This window comes from Patella vulgata, chromosome 7, assembly GCF_932274485.2.
Source record: "Patella vulgata chromosome 7, xgPatVulg1.2, whole genome shotgun sequence".
NCBI classification, from domain to species: domain Eukaryota; kingdom Metazoa; phylum Mollusca; class Gastropoda; family Patellidae; genus Patella; species Patella vulgata.
Window position 1 is genome coordinate 39931541 of NC_065885.2, and position 18664 is coordinate 39950204.

The 18664-nt window shown below is 38.4% G+C and overlaps 1 long non-coding RNA gene across 1 annotated transcript in view; it reads left to right on the forward strand.

Annotated features, from left to right (window-relative positions):
* Window positions 1-13131, forward strand: part of LOC126828409 (uncharacterized) — a 138384-nt gene extending 125253 nt beyond the window's left edge. The window contains exon 5 of the long non-coding RNA XR_007683025.2: window positions 13058-13131. This is a non-coding gene — a long non-coding RNA (uncharacterized LOC126828409). The remainder of the gene's footprint in view (window positions 1-13057) is intronic.
* Window positions 13132-18664: the final 5533 nt, after the last annotated feature.

Below are 18664 nucleotides of genomic sequence, written 5' to 3' on the forward strand. Positions count from 1 at the left end.
ATAACAAACTACAATCTGGATAATAATGATCCAATTTAAATTTTATTTTAGATTTTCTGTAGTTACCTAACCCTGTCTGAATTACCTCCCTTAATGTTATGCCTTTATAAATACACTTACATAGTACGATTTCTTCAACATACCTGTTTTGCATTTCTTGTGTGGGGTATTATATTAATATATTATACATTGTACAATTACATAACTTAATAATTCCGATTAGTCGCTAGAACTTATGGTTTTTAAGCTTTTAACGTTATTTTAACTGGATTATCGCCCTTATTATTGGGATTTTTTATCACCTTCTAAGATATAACGTAATTCTCAGTCAGCAGACGGCTGTCCCTCGAGACAGTCTACATTTCCTTTTTGCTTCTTTGTATTCAGTTTTGTTTTTGATTTTTGTGACGATGGAACATGTACCCTATATGTATTGAATACTGAAGCGTTTCTTGATTGAATTTAAGAGTTTAGACTACTTCTTTTATACGACCACATTTTCATGTGGACATATTATGCCGTCGCCCCTGTCCGTCCGGACGTCCGTCCACAATTGTTTGTGGACACTCTACAGGTCACAATTCTTCTTCGATTTTGACGAAACTTGAAATATAGGTTTATCTCCAAAATATCTCGGCTGCTTTCGATATTGGCATGTATCAGATCGAAACTTCATGGATTATGGCCCCTGTTTGTACAAAAAATCACGTTTTTAGCTTGTGGACACTATAGAGGTCACAATTTTTATCCGATTTTGTTGAAACTTGAAAAGTGAGTTGATAACCCAAAGATCTCGGTTCCTTTCGATATTCGCGCATATCGGACTGTAATTTCCTGAATTATGGCCCCTGATTGTACAAAAAATCACGTTTTTAGCTTGTGGACCCTATAGAGGTTATAATTTTTATCCGATTTAAAAAAATGTTTTTTTATATCACCGTTACAACCTAAGGATGGCCGAGTTCGAATTTCGTGAAAATCGGCCCAAAATTGACAGACAAAATGGCCGCCGTTCGTTCTCAAATAGCGTAAAAATATGGTATATCAAGGTTGTGGACCCTATAGAGGTCACAATTTTTATCCGATTTTGTTGAAACTTGAAATGTAAGTTTATAACCCAAAGATCTCAGTTCCTTTCGATATTCGCGCATATTAGACTGTAACTTCCTGAATTATGGCCCCTGATTGTACGAAAAATAGTGTTTTTAGCTTGTGGACCCTATACAGGTAATAATTTTTATCCAATTTAAAAATCGCGTTTTTAGCTTGTGGGCCCTATAGAGGTCATAATTTTTTATCCGATTTAAAAAACCGTATTATTATATCACCGTTACACCCTAAGGATGAATGAGTTTGAATTTCCTGAAAATTGGCCCAAAATTGACCGACAAAATGGCCGCCGTTCGTTCTCAAATAGCGTAAAAATATGGTATATCAAGGTTGTGGACCCTATAGAAGTCACAATTTTTCTCCGATTTTGTTGAAACTTGAAATGTAAGTTTATAACACAAAGATCTTGGTTCCTTTCGATATTTGCGCATATCGAATTGTAATTTCCTGAATTATGGCCCTTGTTTGTAGGAAAAATCACTTTCTTCTTAGCTTGTTCTCTATCCATCTCTCGAAAATGTGGGCGTATCCTGCCTGGTTATACATTTCACTGATGTCGTTACTTGTATAGTTGAATTTTACTACATATGCTTACATTCGTATTTCGTGTAGCATATAGCAGATCATGACTCATGCTGGCATTACACAATGGGTTCTTGGGTTGTATTCCTAATTGTTTTCAAATTTGAGTGAAGTCTGTGTCACTACAGACCCGGGACTGTACAGCTTACGGCTAGCCCCCGGATCCATGCACTTTTTTTTTTTGTATTGTCTGTATGTTTATGTATTCCTGAGTATGATGTCCTGTGAGTGTATTTGTTTTTGTGTTAATTTTGTGTGGTGCAGTTCCCCTGCACTTACTATATAGGTCACACTTTTTATCCGATTTTGACGAAATTTAAAATATAGGTCTATCTCCCAAAGATCTCGGTTCCTTACTATATTGGCATGTATTGGACTATAACTTCATGGATTATGGCCCCGGATTGTTAGGAAAATCATGTTTTTGGCTTGTGGACACACTAGATATCATAATTTTCACCCGATTTTGATGAAACTTGAACTGAATGTTTATAACCCAAAGATCTTGGTTCCCAGACCTGTCAATTCTACCGCATCACACGGTAAAGTGCCGCGAAAAGGCCTCATGTACCTCTGTACTGCGCGGTAATAGATTTCTACCGCATTTTCAAACAAAGAGTTTTTTAATTTTCTCGCCAAACAATAAAGATCGCGACTTTCGGTTGTCAACATCGATTTGGGATATTGTAAGGTGTAATTAAGCTAAGAGATTGTTCTCAAATTCTTTTCAACCTATATTAGAGTTAATAAAGCGGATATAATTATTGGCATGTGTTCCAAATACTCTTAAAATGCATAGCGATAAACTAAACAAATAGCGACCAATTTACGGCAGCAATGGCTGACATTTTCGTTTGTGCGCTTACGTATGTACAGCATCTAATACAATACTTCGAATGCAACACAACCTAGAACTTCAATTTCAAGATGAAAAAAAGTCTCAATGATTCTGACTTACATGGAACACTCTCTCGATTAAATGTAAAAGCAGATTTACAGAATCACAGGGAAATAAATCCTGTACATTGAGAGGATAATCGCCATGGGCCATGGGGGGGCAAGATTAAATCGATACCAATATTTAGGTAGTCGTTTGCAAAACTAATTGGAAATCTACTGCCAAATCATGGTTTCCACTGCATTTTTTACACTTCCCTACTGCATTTCAGCTCTGAGGGGTTGACGGGTCTGTATGGTTCCTTTCGATATTCACACATAATATCAGATTGTAACTTCGTAAATTATGGCCCTTGATTGTACGAAAAATTGCGTTTTTAGCTTGTGGTCCCTCTAGAGGTCACAACTATTATCCGATTGAAAAAAAACATTTGAAAAACATATCACCGTTACAGCTTAATGTTGGTTGAGTTCGGATGGTGCGCAAATAGTGTAAACATCTGGTATATCAAGGTTGTGGACCGTCTAGAGGTCACAATTTTGATCCGATTTTGATGTAACTTGTAATGCATGTTCATATCTCAAAGATCTTGGTTCCTAACACATGACACAATTATATGGAATACAAATTACTTGAAGAGTTTATTTCAGCGACATTTCGACGAGGGTTCTCCCACGTCTTTATCAAGCAAAGAATGACAACCAGTAGTAGTAGTATCCTGGTGTTTAACGTCTGCTTCCACATAAGTAATATCGCAGACAAGAAATAGGAGAGCCGAAGCTGCTTCCTTTTTTTAGAATATGATTTTGCAATCTTTCCATTTTCGGCCTTAGGCCATGGATTGGGTTTTGTGGGAAGTTCTTCCTGCTTCTGGATTGGTAGATGTCTTCGTTGTGGGATTAGTGTTTAGGTGCCAGGCCTGTTTTATCGTGACCTCACCTTACTCCACAATCCCACTCTATGGGTTTGGTATCTGTTTCTTTTGCGGAATAGTGTTTAGGTCCCGAGTCCGTCTGACCGTAACTCCCCTTACTCCACTATCCTGCTAGTTTGGTAGATGTCATCTTTGTGGGGTTTGTGTTTAGGTGCCAGGCCCGTCTTATCGTGACCTCCCCTTACTCCCCTATCTCACTCTGTAGGTTTGATGTCTATTTTTTGCCGGAATAGTGTTTAGATGCAGAGTCCGTCTGATCGTGACTCTCCCTTACTCCACTATCCTGTCAGTTTGGTATAAATCCCCTATGTAGTTTAGTGTTTTGATGCGGAGCCCGTCTAACCGTGGCCCCCTCTTACTTCACTATTCTACTTAGTCCAACTGTGTCCATTAGGGCGTGGATTTGTTCAAAGATTTGCAGTTTCAGATCTGGTCTCGGGAAGAGTAAGTTCTTAGTGTTGAATGGTATGTTGTTAGTCTCCATCATTCTCACTAGTTCCCTTCTCTCCTCCTTGTATACCTCGCAGTCTACCAGGACATGGTTGGTGGTACATTCTTCTCCGCACTCACAGACGATGGCTTGGTGTTTGTAGTCTCGCAGCCGCTCTTTCACCCTTAGTTTCGATATAAGTCTGCATATATCTCTTCTAGGGTGATTGATCGCTGTCTTCGTGTAGATTTTGTCATCCAGTCGGAATCTGTATGTGTCAAGTTCAACGAGTTTTAATTCCCAGAATGAATTGACCTGTCTTTTAACCATACTGTAGATTTCCGTGGTGCTGTAGTCTGTGGTGCGGAGTGGTGCTGTGTCCTTGAGGCCTTCGTTGGCAAGTCGATCTGCTTCCTCGTTTCCTCTAATGTTGACATGTGATGGAATCTACACAAGCTCTAATTTGCTTCCCTTCTCTAGGACCCTCTGGTACAGCTGCCTGATTTCCAAAATGACTTCTGGTCTGGAGTCCGAGTTGTCATTTTGGATTGAAATCAGACTGCTCAGAGAGTTGCTTGGAATGACGAACATACTAGTCTTTTGATGGGAGATCCATGATATAGCGTCACGAATGGCCACAAGCTCTGCAGTGTACACCGAACAGTTATTGGGCAGTTTCCTGCTTATTCCCTGTTCCCCGTTTGGCAGATATATTCCAAACGAGCTTGTGCCCCTTTCAGGGTTGCGTGAGCCATCCGTGTACACATGGTCCCAGTCATCAGACGGACAGTTATCTTCCGGGTGTTCTAGAGAGAAAGCATGTGCAGCAGTGGGGTTGTTTTTCTTGTCGGTTTTCTGTAGTAGATCTAGATTGACCGGCGGTATAAGGAGCGTCCAAGGGGCGATTGCTGGGGGGTCGTGTTCATTTATCACGAGCTCCCCCAGTCGCAGTTCCTTGATTGTTTCCCTGATACCCTGGCTGAAGCTTTTCTTTCTAGGATCTCTCACATATCTTGTCTTTTGTAGACTGACAAAAATAGGGGATCTTTCGCCCAGTTGCGAGATTCTGGCCCAATACCTTGTCGCTAGTTCTTTTCTTCTTAGGGATAGGGGCAACTCGCCGACTTCCTGTAGTAATGCCTCTCTCCTAGTCCCAAGCCCTATGCCAGTCGCAATACACAGAGCTTTGTATTGGATGGTGTCAAGCTTACTTAAGAGTTTTGGCACGCAGTTCATGAAGGCCAAAGATCCGTAGTCTAATACAGAGCGTATTAGAGCACGATACACCATCATTAATGTAACTCTATTGGCACTCCATGTGCTACCCGTTATTTTTCTCATTAAGTTTAAGATTTTGGAGCATCTATCTACAGTCAAGTCGATGTGCGTTTTCCAGGTCAGCCTTCCGTCAAAGATTACGCCAAGGAACTTGGTTTGGTCTTTAAACTTGATGGTTTTCCCGTTCATACACATTCTGCTTATCCCACTATACCTGCTCACGAGCATACCGAGCGTTTTCTTCTCTGAGACTTTAAATCCCCAGTCGTTTGCCCATGTCATGAATTTGTCTAAGGCCTTTTGCATGTTCTTTTGCAGTTCACAACAGCTCCTCCCTTTCCTCCATGTGGTACTGTCATCAGCAAATTTAGCTAAGTCAGTTCTGGCATCGAGGTAGGACGATTTCTGTATGTCATTGATCATGATATTGAAGAGGGTGGGACTGATTACCGACCCCTGAGGCGTGCCATTTTCTAATGTTTGTGCCTTCTGGATGGTGTCTCTTGCAGCGTATTTCAACTTTAGGTAGTTTTGGTGGTTGACTTCATTGTAGTGGCGTTTCCGTTCAGCGAAGTGCCTTCTTTCTTTCGTTAACCACCTTCTGACATTCTGGTTTCTAATCCTTGGTTTTCCACCAGAAGTCTTGGGAATGGAGTCGTTTGCGGCACCTATAATAGAACTTGTGATGTTGGCAGCGTACACGTCGATGTTGGCATCGATGATATCTTCTTCCTTCCAACCAAGGCAGCTACACGGAAGTTGGCCCAATCGGCTTCTTTCATTTTCCAATTGGGTCTCCCGTTATAGACTTCCCTGGTTGCTTCAGCCTGAATGCAGAGTTCTATCAGTAAATGGTCACTGCCAAGTGTTTCATCTTCGTGTACTTGCCAGTTGCAGCGGTTTGCCATACCAAGCGTACAGAACGTGAGATCTAAGTGCGAAGGTGGGGCATTTCCTCCGACATGTTGATTGAATTAATCATGACACACAGGACATCGTCGTTGACCATGTGTGTCCTTATTTTGCCGAGTAGGCTTGCCATCTTGGTAGTTTGGTCCTCATTGGACACGGCCACCCTGAAGAACTCGATCATGAAGTACATGAAGCCACTTTCCGTTTTAAATTTAGGAATGAAGTGTTCTTCATGAATCTTCGTTTTCGGTTCCTCTTCTTTCTTCTTGGATGGTTTTGTCTTCTGTTTGACCTCTACAGGTTTGGCAGATATTTTCTTCTCTTTCTTCTTCTTGTCTTTACCTTTAGGGGTGGGGGTTGCATCGGACATCGAGAGAGTCGGTGCTGGAGCTTGTTTTGGTTCCACCACCGGTTCTCTGACTACTTTTGCTTCTCTCTCCTTGTTCTTTACTTGCTGGGTTGCCTCCCTATAGGTAAGTTTATCTTTGCTTTGCAGATGTAGCACTGCTTTGGTCGCTTGAATTCTTGGGCATTGCGGGGAGTTGGCTGCGTGGCTGCCCTTGCAGTTTGAGCAGTTAATTTTGCTACCCACCCTACACTCAGCCACCGCATGTTCTCCTCCGCATTGGGTGCATACGGTTTTTCCCTTACAGTACTTTACCGTATGTCCTAGTTTCTGGCAGTTGGCGCACTGCCTCACCCTCTGAACATAGGGGTGGGTATGGCGGTTGAGGTACACGATTTTAAGGGCCTCAGGTGCGGTACCTTTCTTGAAGGATAGGGTGAAGCTTCCCTGATCCTTCCCCTGGGCCACATTAAACCGATATACCTTGGTAGCTTGGTACCCCCTCCCCGGTATATTCGGCTGGTATCCCATGAACAACAACCTTATCAATAGACAAGGTGATCGTTTCGGACACCGTCACGGTCATACCGAGAAGTACGTTCTGAGCCAGCGCCAGATCCATCTCAGACCTACTTTTTAAGGCAAGTCTAAGTTGGCCTGACACAGTGATCTTTAAGTCGGGTATAGTAATACCTCACTTACTCTTTAGTTCCTTCCCTACAGCCGTAAGTTTGGCTCCTTGAAAGGACTTGCCTTCCAGTGGCCTCACTAGTACGACGTGTGGCTGTTCCTCTCTCCTTTTTGCCGCAGGAAAGAACTACCGTGCAGGGCTGCTGTAAAAAGCGTTAGCCATGGACATGGGTGCGCTAGCCTCTTTCGCCTTCGTTCTTATGCTGCCGAAAGATACAATCGAAAACAAAAGGAGGGACTGAACAGTGTTGATTAAGGATGTATTCTGTCGTTAATTAATGACGTAAGCTGATACACCTGTTGTTACCCCTTTCCACAAAGAAGCCCTAGTCAATCAGTGTTATTAATACTAATTAACTATGAGTGTACTTAACAGTTATCAGGCTTATTAGCTATAGAAATAAATTAGCTTGTTATTGTTTTAAGAAGCTTGTGACGAGTTCAATCAGTTGATTGGCTTGTACACTGAGCTTCTTTGTTAGTAGATGATAGAAAGAAAAGTAAAATGATTAAATAGATACAGAATAGAGAAAAATAGAAATAAATAAATAATAAATAAATAAAGATAGGAAAGTGGTATATAGAGTTGAAAAAGGGGTAAAAAGAAAAAGTAACAAAAAATAGATTAGATTAGGAGTGGAGAAATATGAAATAGAAGGAGAATTTAAGAAAATAAGCTTATATATCTAATATATAGAAATAAGGTAAAAATAATATCCTAACAATAAAGCACTGAGGAAGGAGGTAAGGAAAAGAAAATAAAGGAAATTAAAGAAAATAAAGTAAAATAAAATAAGATAGATTAAGAATGCAAAATATAGAGAAAATAAACCTTATACCTTGTGAAGGTATAAAAATGAAAATAAAGACAACCTTAAATCTATTTTTGGACTAGATGATCTTTGTAGTATCTAGTAGTCTTTCTGGATTTGTTTAGTCTTTTTGGAGTCTTAGCTAGGCTACTTTATCTGAGATAAATTTAGTCGATAGCTTTCGAGCTCTGGTGCATTAGGTGACGAACATGTGCAATGAAGATATATATACAAAATATGGAACAAAGACAAACATCTATATACAATCAGAGATAATCATTTGGAAACCATCAAAGGGGTGGGAGGCCATAAGGGAGGGTATAGTGATCTATGTACAAAGAAAACATGATAATAAAGACAGCTAGGTTGGGCGGTGACTATGCTTGCACAAAACAAATCCACTAAGAGGCCATATAGAGAAGCAATATTGTGAAATAACATAAGATTATCCGGTATTAAATCAATGAGGTATTTAAAAGTTAAATAGAAGGTTTTAAAAAATAGATATACATAAATTTGCCTAAAAAAAATCCCAGATTTATCAATATATTTAAGAATTTTTAAAAAATATAGAGAAACAGAGTGGAAATTGAAAAACGTATTAAAACTATAACATATAAAGTATATACAAAAATATTTTGGTAAAATTGTTAAGATAGAAGTATGAAACATTGGGTGTTAAGAAATTAATTAAGTACATGTATAAAGTTAAAAGTACTTAAAGTAAAAATTAAAGTATAAATGAAATTATGTAAAAGACGTGTTAAAATTCATTTTCAAAATCATTGTTAAATATTATAGAACATTTATGAACATTGTGAAAAAGGGCATACATCCACTGTAAGAAATGATTAAAAGATACTGCATCCATAATTATAAAAAAGTAATCAGGATTAATATTGTAAATGTATGGGAAATTAGGGGCCGGGGCTTACTAATGTTAAAGAAAAGTATCAACCACGGTTTCGGGGCTATTCTTGGTTCGAATATGCACCCAGGTGATACATATGTAATATTTCATACATGTGGATGAGCTAGGATTGGGGGTGTATAGCTCATTCGTGGAGAAGTATTCTAGTGAAGGTGGTCACTGTGTTATAAGTCCAATTCCAAATCCATATCAATATTACTTTATATACAGTTTAAAAATACATTATTTACAAGAGCATATCAAAGGGTTACTAAAGGTCTTAACCCTATCTCTTATCTCATCTGGTCTCGGTGTATATTTTTCATTATTTTTTCTGTCTGTGCAGGGGTCTTTTAAACAAACTAATTTGCATACAGACAAAAAGACAATCATTTTCAACAAATCAGATTAAAGATAAAATTAGGGATAAAAATATTTTAACGAATCAAATGAAAGAAGTTAAATAAATATATATATTTCATGGGGTAAAAGTTTTACAATAACATATAGAATTAGTTAATAAGCTTTAACCCTTTCACTGTGTATACCCGGTAGTACCGGGTATTATAAAATGTCGGTAAAATGCGCGTACCCGGTATTACCATGTACTCAGTAAAGCCCTCGCTAAAATTAGTACCGTAACTGCAAGTGCCATCTATTGTATTTTCTATACACTAGAACACATTTCCACATGTTTCAAAGCGGCAAACCGTAAAATGGCGGAGTGCATTGTGACAACGTAGACGATGCACTCTCGACGAAGTCGTGAATGGCGTCTTGCTGACCAACACGTGGACAATTTCGAGGCGGGTGATACACATAATTCGTTTCCAGTTACTTGATAATGATAGTAGTCAGGACAGTGATTGGTATTATGAAGTGTGTGATTTGTTGCGTGGCGTTCCGCCCATGGCTAGCTATGTCTCCCGTGCATGATGAACAAGCCCAATGTGAACACGATAGCCCTGTGTCTGCGGTAGATTCTGACAATAATTCTGATGTTGATAATAATGCTGGCCTGCTGGATCGTAAAAGACGTAGGCAATTCCCGAGTCCCGAACGTGTAGATCTATTGACTGACTATATTGATAATGATATGGTACTTGGGGATGAAAGTGAAAGTAAAAACAAGGTATTGCAATCCGCACGTGGTCATGGCAGCGGGAGACGTGATGCGCGTGTTTGTGGCGGCATTGCTCATAGCTGCTATTAATATTTTTGTTCATTTTATATATCTTTATCAAAATCCAGTGAAAAAAACAATATCTTTTAAGTATTTCATGGAGAAAAATTTGTTTTCGTGTTAGCTTTAGTGAGAAATGAGAAATCCAAAATGGCCGCCATGACGTCACGTGACTACATTATTATGCAAATTTCCAAAATTCTATTTTTTCCTCTTAGCCCAACCTATGCCCATCCCAACAGACAAAAAGATTTTTCATAAAAGCTTCCATAAGTACTGCTTGGCATTCAGTTCCAACCTCCCTTTTTTCCTCAAAAAAGGGTCTAGCACAGGCAGTGGATTTACGCCTAGCATTGACTAGGGTTAAGCCGTAAATAAAAATAAAAGTGTCAACACTTGATTGGCACTGATCTGACTGCATTGTTAAATGTATAAATCTTTATTTCGAGCTTTCTACTAATAAGCCTATTGGCACCTCAAAGATTATAATAGTACAGTCAAGACCATTCTTGCTTAGGGCAATCTCTTTAAGAGGTTTAAATCAAAATATTAAAATCTAAATCAATGAATAGTATAAAGTCAGCCATATTGATGAATATAGAAGTAAGAATTAAATTATGCATTGTTTGAAAAAAAAAATTAATATCACTTTTCGGTGATAAAAGCATGAATGTTGTGGGAGAATAAACGGAGTGGTATATTACTTGATAAGACTGTCGTATGCTCTTGGGATGAATAGACCAGGATCGCAGTTGAGTTCTGGATGGTACCTTTTAATGTTAATGGCTTCTAAGAGTTTCCTTGTCTTTTTGTTGTTTTGGTTTACTGTCTGTGTTTTCGTATCTTCCCAATTCACTTTGTGATGACCATTGTTGCTGAGATGTTGGGCTATTGCAGAGGTATTGTTGGCTGCTCTTTGATACAGGCTTTTAACAGGCTTTTGGGTTCTACTATGTATGTATGGCCGCACGAACACGAAACTTTGTAGACACATCCTTTTGGTTGTTGTGGGATGGTAGGGTTTATTTTACCGTTGGCTCGCAGTAAGTCTTTCAGGTTACTGCTACTGGAAAAGACCGTGTCAATGCCTGTCTGTTTCAGGATTCTTCTGATGTGGTAGAATGACCACTGCCAGACAGTTTGGGCGGTGGGTTGCCCCTAACAGACACGCCCAAAATAACACGACCTCCAACTAGGATAGATTAGTCAGCACTGTTCCTGTGGTTCAAAAAATTAAAAATTGTGCCAGGATGCGTAGAATGCTAATACCTAGCACATATGGAAGAGGCGATAAACTGCAGTTGTGGGAACAATTTTATTTTTCAAAAACGCATTTTTAGCCCCATAAAATGTTTTTTGCCCAAAAATCAATTTCTTGCAATAACAGTTTATCGCTTCTTCCATACGTGCTAGGTATAAGTATCCTACGCATCCTGGCTAAAAATCTAATTTTTTAGAACACGGGAACAGTGCCTGCGAAGCTAGCCTAGTTGAGGGCGTGGCATTTTGGGGCGTGTCTGTTAGGGGTAACCCACCGCACAAACTGTCTGGCAGTGGTCATTCATGACTCCTGTGGTGGTACTGAACAACTCCAAAGCTGTTTTAGGTGGTACAGATTTGAGCTAATCTAGCCTAGCTTTGGTCTAAATATTAGATAACTCTTGTCAGGGATACTCCACCACTACAAATGTCTGGCAATTACATAGCTCTGTCAGGGGTACCCCACCACTAGAAATGTCTGTCAGAGTGTTTTTGTAATACCTGAAGATGTACAGTACACTGCAGTAAGATTTTCGTGTGGTACACTTTTGAGCTAATCTAGCCTAGTTGGGGATCATGGTATTTAGGGCGTGGAATACCACACCCACCACCAGAAACCTGGCAGACTTACATTCTGATGATACCAGATATACATACATTGATACCATATAGGAGAAAATTGGTACACTTTTCAGCTAGGTTGACCCCCTGGGCTCCCGGTCTATAAAAAGACTGTACACAAAGTATAAAGATTTAATCCAGAATGGTTTTTCGATAGTAAATGAATATTAAAGAAATTAATGCCGAATACACAAGATTAAATGATGCCCGGGTGAGAGTGATCGCAGGTCTAGTTATTATAATTATTAATAGATTTTTGTGCATTACAAACTATTTATAATTTTTAGCCCGGTATATAATATTGAATATTTTTTAAAATTAATCAATGCACAAAGTTATATAAATAATTATAGAAACATTGCAATTATTTTTTTGAAATAAATTAGATGCAGAGTTGAAGTAGTTCATGCCTGGTATTATCCATGGATTATTTTCAGAGGATATATCATTTACTAATAATTGTCAGTTTCAGAATTAGCAATAAATATATGTTGAATTTAAAAAATTGTTGTTATAGATATTGAAAATGACATAAAACTCATTTTGTTCTTGACATCAGGTCAGCCACGCAAACAACAATTAATCTCCAAGCAGGCATCAGTCAATGAATGACACATTGTGTATTGGTGAAGTGTTATTTGTCGGAGTTGGAATGAAGGTGTCCATTAAAAATTTACGAATTGAAAGTTTTATGATAGTGGGATGTGCCTTTATAATATGGGTGTTTGTGTGTGGGTGCTTCTGCGAGCCTTAAACTGAAATCCGTGTCAGCTGAATGAACAGGTCTGGATATAATACAGCTAGTGCCAATGATCTTGTATCTGATGCTATGTTGTCATTTTTAATTCCCACTTGTATAGTCACAGTATTTATATATTTTTTGTATTCAAATTTAGGATATTGAAAACTAAAAACCTTTTCGTATGTTGTGAAATGCTCAGATGACTCTTACATTTTATATTTATTTAAAATATTGATGGAAGTTCGTTGATCATCCTGATATCCAATAATACCTTGTTTATAGGTACATGTTTTATAATTGAGATGTAATGTATAATATTTAGAATGAATATTTTTATTATTTTTTTCAGAACAGCTGGTTATAAATCACCACATGTTCGTGTACCTGAAGGATATTGCTGGGTAGAAGGTGATCATCAGAAACTTAGTATGGATAGTAATTACTTTGGTCCTGTAAGTATTCTTCTTTTTGTCCCCCGCCTTTCGAAGAAAGCAGGGGACTATTAAAATGGGTTCGTCCGTCTGTCTGTCTGTCTGTCCGTCTGTCTGTCCGTCACACTTTTTGGGACACAATAACTCTCTTCCTAATTGAGCTAGAATGTTCAAACTTGGTGTATGTGTTTATTAGGTCAATGCCTTGATGGAGTTCGAAGATGAGCATTTTCCGCTTAGGGTAAGCAGAGATAAGCAATTTGATTGGTTGATGCTTTGGGACACGATAACTCTCTTCCTAATTGGGCTAGAATGTTCAAACTTGGTGTATGTGTTGATTAGGTCAATGCCTTGATGGAGTTCGAAGATGAGCATTTTCCGCTTAGGGTAAGCAGAGATAAGCAATTTGATTGGTTGATGCTTTGGGACACGATAACTTTTAATTGAGCTAGAATGTTCAAACTTGGTGTATGTGTTTATTAGGTCAATGCCTTGATGGAGTTCGAAGATGAGCATTTTCCGCTTAGGGTAAGCAGAGATAAGCAATTTGATTGGTTGATACTTTGGGGCACGATAACTCTCTTCCTAATTGAGCTAGAATGTTCAAACTTGGTGTATGTGTTGATTAGGTCAATGCCTTGATGGAGTTCGAAGATGAGCATTTTCCGCTTAGGGTAAGCAGAGATAAGCAATTTGATTGGTTGATGCTTTGGGACACGATAACTTTAGTTCTAATTAAGTGAGATTGATGAAACTTGGTGTATAGTTTCATTACAGTAATACCTTGACTAAGTTTGATAATGAGCATTTTCTGCTCAGGGTAAGCAGAGCGATACGCAATTTGATTGGTCGAGACTTTGGAAAACAATAACTCTCCTACTTTGATTGTCGAGACTTTGGAAAACAATAACTCTCCTACTTTGATTGTCCCCCGCCTTTCGAAGAAAGCAGGGAACTATTAAAATGGGTTCGTCCGTCTGTCTGTTTGTCTGTCTGTCCGTTCCGCTTATGGTAAGCAGAGATAAACAATTTGATTGGTTGATCTTCGAATTGAGTAAATGTTCATGCTTATTGTCCCCCGCCTTTCGAAGAAAGCAGGGAACTATTAAAATGGGTTCGTCCGTCTGTCTGTTTGTCTGTCCGTTCCGCTTAGGGTAAGCAGAGATAAACAATTTGATTGGTTGATGCTTTGGGACACTATAACTTTAGTTCTAATTAAGTAGATAAACAATTTGATTGGTTGATGCTTTGGGACACTATAACTTTAGTTCTAATTAAGTGAGAGTGATGAAACTTGGTGTATAGTTTCATTACAGTAATACCTTGACTAAGATCGATAATGAGCATTTTCTGCTCAGATTAAGCAGAGCGATAAGCAATTTGATTTGCTGAGACTTTGGAACACAATAACTCTCCTTCGAATTGAGTTAAAATGTTCATTTTATCCTATTTTGATGAAACTTGAAATATATGTTTATGTCCCGGTACCTTTCGATATTGGCATGTATCGGATAAATATTTCATGGATTATGCCCCCTGATTGTACAAAAGATTATTTTTAGCTAGTGGGCCCTCTCAAGGTCACAATTTTTATACGCCCACGTATAAATGTGGAGGTATATTGTCCACGATTTCTTGTACATGCCCCAACGCCAAAAGTTATGATCCAATTGTTTTGAAATTGATATATGTTTACATTAGTAAGATGAAGGAGTCCAATTAATTTTAATAATTTCCGTTTATTACGTCAAGGGTTACGGCCCTTGTTTCATTTTGTTGAACGCCAAAAGTTATCATCCAATCTTTGTGAAATTTATATGCATTATTTAAATTAGTGAAACGAAGAAGCCCTTTGAATTTCTGTTTATTACGTCTAGAGTTAGAGTTATGGCCCTCTTTTCACTTTATTGTCCCCCCCGCCTTTCGAAGAAAGCAGGGGACTATTAAAATGGGTTCGTCCGTCTGTCTGTCTGTCACACTTTTTGGGACACAATAACTCTTTCTAATTTACCTAGAATGGTCAAACTTGGTGCAGGTGTTTATTAGGTCAGTGTCTTGATGGAATTCGAAGATGAGCATTTTCTGCTTAGGGGAAGCAATTTGATTGGTTGATGCTTTGGGGCACGATAACTTTAGTTCTAATTAAGTGAGAGTGATGAAACTTGACTAAGTTCGATTATGAGCATTTTCTGCTCAGGGTAAGCAGAGTGATAAGCAATTTGATTGGTTGAGACTTTGGAACACAATAACTCTCCTAATTGAGGTAGAATGTTTAAACTTGGCGTAGGTGAATGTTTAAACTTGATGTAGATGTTCATTAGGAGAATGTTTAAACTTGATGTAGATGTTCATTAGGTGAATGTCTTGACTGAGTTCAATGATAAACATTTCGAGCTGACGCTAGCTAAGCAGAGCTAATTGATTTCATTTGTCGATGGTTTGGGACAAGATAATCTTGATTCTGTCTGGTAGAGAATGATGAAACTTAATGTATGGTTTAAATGCTTGATACTTTTGAAAAAAATAAATGTGCGATTAATTAATATGTGTCATCTTTTTATTTCGGTATTTCGGCGGGGGACATCAGCCTCACTGTTGGCTTGTTGACTTTGTATTTTCATCCAGGTGACATTGACCACTAATGTTCAAGATGTATGTCTTTGCTGAATTGATCCCTTACCACTCCAAAAAAAAAATCCTAAACCCAAACATAATAGTTCTAATGAACTGGAAAACAATAGTGAAATAATAAGGATGCAACTTGACTCAGTAAGGCAAAGATCATTGCATTTGTATTTAGAGAAACTATTGAAAAAAAAAAAGTAGTGACACCTAAATTGTAGATTTACCAGCGGCTGCCAGGCAGGATACGCCCACATTTTGGAAGAGATGGATAGAGAACAAGCTAAACAAAAAGCGATTTTTCGTACAATCAGGGGCCATAATTGTGGAAGTTACGATCTGATATGCGCAAATATCGAAAGGAACCAAGAAATTTGGGTTATAAACTTACATTTCAAGTTTAATCAAAATCAGAAGAAAATTTTCACCTCTAGAGGGTCACAACCTTGATATACCATATTTTTACGCTATTTGAGTACGAGGGGCGGCCATTTTGTCTGTCAGTATTGGTCTGATTTTCACAAAATTCTAACTCAACCTTCCTTAGGATGTAAAAGTGATATATTCAAACATTTTTTTAAATCGGATAATAATTGTGATCTCAAGCTAAAAACACGATTTTTCGTACAATCAGGAGCTATAATTCAGGAAGTTACAATCCGATATGCGGGAATATCGAAAGGAACCAAGATATTTGGGTTATAAACTTAAATTTCAAGTTTCATCAAAATCAGAAGAAAATTGTGACCTCTATAGGGTCCACAACCTTGATATACCGTATTTTTACGCTATTTGAGAACGAACAGGGGCCATTTTGTCTGTCAATTTTGGGCCGATTTTCACGAAATTCAAACTCAGCCGTCCTTAGGGTGTAACGGTGATATAATAATACGGATTTTAAAATTGGATAAAAATTATGACCTCTATTGGGTCCACAAGCTATAAATGCAATTTTCATACGCCCACATTTTCATGTGGACGTATATTGTCGTCGCCCCTGTCTGTCTGTCCGTCTGTCCGTCCACAATTGTTTGTGGACACTCTACAGGTCACAATTCTTATCCGATTTTGACGAAACTTGAAATATAGGTTTATCTCCAAAAGATCTCGGCAGGTTTCAATATTGGCATGTATCGGATCGAAACTTCATGGATTATGGCCCCTGTTTGTATGAAAAATCACGTTTTTAGCTTGTGGACCCTATAGAGGTCACAATTTTTATCCGATTTTGTTGAAACTTGAAATGTAAGTTTATAACCCAAAGATCTCTATCCATCTCTCGAAAATGTGGGCGTATCCTGCCTGGCAGCCGCTGGTTTAGCTTATGGTCCCTCTGGAGGTCACAATTATTATCCGATTTGAAAAACTGTCTGATTATATCACTGTTACACCATAAGGAAGGTTGAGTTCGAATTTCATGAAAATCGGACCAAAATTGCCGGACAAAATGGCCGCCGTTTGTACGCGAATAGTGTAAAAATATGGGATATCAAGGTTGTGGACTCTCTACTGGTCAGAATTCTTATCCAATTTTGACGAAACTTGAAATATACGTTTATCCCAAAAAGATCTCGGCTGCTTTCGATATTGGCATGTATCGGATCGAAACTACATGGATTATGGCCCCTGATTGTACGAAAAATCACGTTTTTAGGCTTGTGGACCCTATAGAGGTCATAATTTTGAACCGATATTGATGAAACTTGACATGCATGTTTATAACCCAAAGATCTTGGTTCCTATCGATATTTGCGCCCATCGTAACATAACTTCCTGAATTATGGCCCCTGATTGTCCGAAAAATTGCATTTTTTAACTTGTGGTCCCTCTGGAGGTCACAATTATTATCCGATTTAAAAAAAACGTCTGATTATATTACCATTACAACATAAGGAAGGTTGAGTTCGAATTTTGTGAAAATCGGACCAAAACTGTCGGACAAAATGGCCGCTGTTTCAACGTGAATGGTGTAAAAATATGGTATATCAAGGTTGTGGACTCTCTACAGGTCACAATTCTTATCCGATTGTGACGAAAAGTCACATTTCTAGGTTGTGTACCGTCGCACCATAATCATTGTCGGCTTCGAATTTCATGAAAATCGGACTGAAACTGACCAACAAAATGGCTGCTCCCAATACAGTATGAAATACAGGTTGTGGATCCTCTAATGAATTATGGCCTTTGATTGTAGGAAAAATCACTTTCAGTATTAATTGTTCTCTATCCATCTCTCCAAAATGTGGGCATATCCTGCCTGGCAGTGCCAGCCTATCTTTAACCAATTTTGTTGAAACTTGAAACGTAAGTTTATAACCCAAAGATCTCGGTTCCTTTCGATATTTGCGCATATCGGACCGTAACTTCCTGAATTATGGCCCCTGATTGTATGAAATATCACGTTTTTAGCTTGTGGACCCTATAGAGGTCATAATTTTTATCCGATTTAAAAAAAAGTATTATTATATCACCGTTACACCCTAAGGACAGCTGAATTCGAATTTCGTGAAAATCGGCCCAAAATTGACAGACAAAATGGCAGCTGTTCGTGCTCAAATAGCGTGAAAATGTGGTATATCAAGGTTGTGGACCCTATAGAGGTCACAATTTTTATCCGATTTTGTTGAAACTTGAAATGTAAGTTTCTAACCCACAGATCTCGATTCCTTTCGATATTTGTACATATCGGATCGTAACTTCCTGAATTATGGCCCCTGATTGTACGAAAAATCGCGTTTTTAGCTTGTGGACCCTATAAAGGTCATAATTTTTATCCGATTTAAAAAAACGTATTATTATATCACCGTTACACCCTAAGGACGACTGAGTTCGAATTTCCTGAAAATCGGCCCAAAATTGACAGACAAAATGGCAGCCGTTCGTTCTCAAATAGCGTAAAAATA